This window comes from Notamacropus eugenii, chromosome 5 (assembly GCF_028372415.1).
Source record: "Notamacropus eugenii isolate mMacEug1 chromosome 5, mMacEug1.pri_v2, whole genome shotgun sequence".
Classification (NCBI taxonomy): Eukaryota; Metazoa; Chordata; class Mammalia; order Diprotodontia; family Macropodidae; genus Notamacropus; species Notamacropus eugenii.
In genome coordinates this window covers 314,961,322-314,964,598 of record NC_092876.1, presented here as the reverse complement: position 1 = coordinate 314,964,598, position 3,277 = coordinate 314,961,322, and the positions used below count along the sequence as shown (strand labels likewise).

At 41.8% G+C, this 3,277-nt stretch overlaps 1 pseudogene; it reads right to left on the bottom strand.

The window, feature by feature from the left end:
* Positions 1-450: 450 nt before the first annotated feature.
* On the bottom strand, positions 451-1,865 carry LOC140509225 (aspartyl aminopeptidase-like; annotated as a pseudogene).
* Between the last annotated feature and the right edge of the window lie 1,412 nt (positions 1,866-3,277).

Here is a 3,277-nt window from a genome sequence, read left to right as displayed (position 1 = left end):
ACAAAACACTCAATACCACACACGCACACACACACACACACACACACACACACACAGCATCAACAAAATTAGTTCAGAACGTCCCTCCAGAAGTATGCAAAGCCTAGTGCTAACTTCAAGTCTAAAGTCAGGAAGTAGGCTAGGAAAATGAAGAAATAAATCAAAACAAAAAATCCCACAATATAAAGGTATTTATATAGACACAAATTCCCAAGACAAACATAGGAGAAAAGAGTGATTCCACAATATCTACAAGCAAAATCTCAAAGAAAAATGAAGCTCGGGCACAGATACAACTAGAGTTCCAGGAAGAGATGAATTAGTAGTTCTTAAAAAGAGTGAATTTTTTTTAATGAAAAATTCATTTTAATATTTCAATTCTGAATAGGATGAGAGCTGCCATTCTGGGCTTAATGGGATGAGGAACAGAAGAACAGCTCTCAAAAGGCCTCAATTGACTTCAAAACTGCAGCTTACAACAGGAAACAGCTCAAAGAAGCTCTTAAAGAGAGTGAGGGTCTGCAGCACACTGGAGGTGCACGTCATCTCACAGACGGAGTGCATAGCCACCGTGGGGCTGCCCAAATCGAGCACCCATAGCCCCAGACGAGCAGCTAGGATGGACCCAATGGTTTGCCACAGGGAGAATCATTCCAGACCATGAACTCCTGAAATGGCACCCCAACTTGGGCAGCCACCTCTCAGATCAACACCTCAGAAACAGCATTGGAAGCGTAGCGTTGTTCGTTGTTCACTTTGATCACAGGTCCCTTGTGGAAAAGAGGTAGGTGGTTTTCTTCATGTTTATCCAGGTAGTTAGGGTGCGCAGCGTGGGCCATGTCAGCGCTGATCTTATGGGATTTAGGTATGGCCTCCTCAAAAGCTGTCACATTCTGGGGTGAGGTCACCAGCTGTCAGCAACGACTCTGCCGCTTGTGCACTCAGGGATCCAACCTCCTTGTGGTCATACAGTGTGATCACTCGAATGTGAGGCTCAGAGGAAAGAGATACTGGGGCTGAACAGGAATCAATCAAAGCCTGGAGGGCACCGAAACAGCTGTGTAGGTTGTCCAGCTAGGGGGAAAAGATGAATTCCTCATAGGCGCCTCCCAGGACCTCAGACTCAGTGTCTGTGAGACACAATTCCATTTCCAGGATATCCTCAGGGCTCTGCCCCAACTGGGCAGACAGCAGAGACATAAGCACCGACTGATGTCAGTCTGCCTGGGTAGCAGGAGATCCTGAATCAGGCATCCCCTTCTGGAGCTCCTCCTGGACCACAGTAGACAGAATGGATATTAAATGGGTCTCAGTGTTGGGACTGAAGTTCTCATCGACAATCCGATGAAGATGAATCGCCAAGTGGGGGATGCACAGTATCAGCCTCTCCAGGTGCACCAGCTGCTGCTCAATTTGGTTTGAGGTAGGATTCTTGATAATAACTCATCTGGTCAAGGTGAGGTCACAGTCAAACCAGGTGCTCCAGATGCCACCCCCATAGGTTTCTACACCAACCTGCAGGAAGCCTACCTGGTTCCTATGGGACCTGCTCTTCACCCAAAGGGAAGGGCTGTCCATATGGGCCCCAATGATGCTAAAACCATTGCCTGGAGATTACTGGCCCACCACTGCAAAGGTGATAATGGGGGAGGAGTTCTTGGTCATAAAGTACTTACGTTCAGACTGCAGGTCCCATTTCTCCTTTTCTTTGAGCTCTTAGAAGCCGGCCTGTAGGAGTCGGCTTCTACATTCCATCACCACATGAAAGGAGGAGGGTTCTCAGTTCACAAACTTGAGGAGCTCTCTGGCTGTGGCCTGAATGGCTTCCTTTCTGACTAGAGATGTGACTGAAGCCTGCATGATTCCTGCCTCTGGCTTTCGCGGTGCCGACCCGAATTCGACACCTGCCCCTTAGCCTGCTCCATCCACGGCTATGGCTACAGTTCCAGACAGAAAATGTGTTTTTTTTGTTTTTGTTTTTGTTTTGTTTTTTTTTAAGAAATGAGTGATAGATGAAAAAAAATTGGAAAAGAAATTAGAGCTATGGAAGAAGGAATTGGAAAGAGAATTACACACTTGACACAATAAGTACAAAATCTTACCCATCTTAAATCTTAAGAGAAAACTGCACAGTTCTTTAGGAACCAGAGGGCAAAGTGGAAATAGAAAAGATTTGCAAGTCACTTCCTAAAATAAACACCCAGGAAAAATATATTCACACACATACATAAACATGTACAAAGTAAATATATATGTGTGCATGCACGCAACTCTCTGTCTCTCTCTCTCTTTGTCTCTCTCTCTGTCTCTCTGTCTCTCTCTGTATATATATATATATATATATATATATATATATATATATATATATATATATATGTGCATTTGTATATGTGTGTATAAACTCCCAGATATATTAAAACCAAGTCCTAGAGCTTCTAAGCCAAAACAGAATAATTTCAAGTGTTAGAAAAAAAGAATTCAGGTTAACAAGAAGGTACAATCAAGATCACACAAGATTTAGCAGCCCAAAATACAAAGAAGAGAGTTTTGAATATGATATTTCAGAAGGTAAAGGTTTAAAATCAAGAAAAATCTACCAGCAAACTGAATATAGTCTTTGAGGAGAAAAAAATGGTTCTTTAATGAAATAAAACACCCCATGTATTTCTGATGAAAAGATCAGAGCTGTATAGAAACTTTACAGTTCAAACACAGGATTTAAAAGAAAAAAACATGAATAAGCAATCGTAAGGGGCTAAACAAAGGGGAAAAATAGCTTATGTTCAAACATGGGGAAATGATGTATATATTCCTATTGAACTCTATAATCATCAGGGATATAGAAAGAGTCTAATTAGATAAGACCTGGGAGTAGTGTGTATATGTTACTGTGTGTACACACACATGTGTACATGTATGCATATGCAAATACACACATGTTACACACATAAGTGTTAGGTTCTAGGAGTGTACATATCCTGACTTTCCCTGATTCATTATCATTGACAGCTATTTCTGAGCCTGATGAACCACTAGAAACAGGCCAATTAAGTATCCATATTTTATTTTATGTGGACACTCAAGGCCTAATTAGTTTGAAATTGAAGGAAAGAATCTCAGTAGTTATTTTCCCTGTAAGAAAAAAAAGCTGCATTTTAAAGGAGCAGTATATATCTGGCCTTTCTGTTCCTTGCATATGGCACTGCATCCCTTGTCTCCCCACCATCACAATGGTTATCGATTATGCTTAGAATGCATTGCCTCATAGTTTTAATCA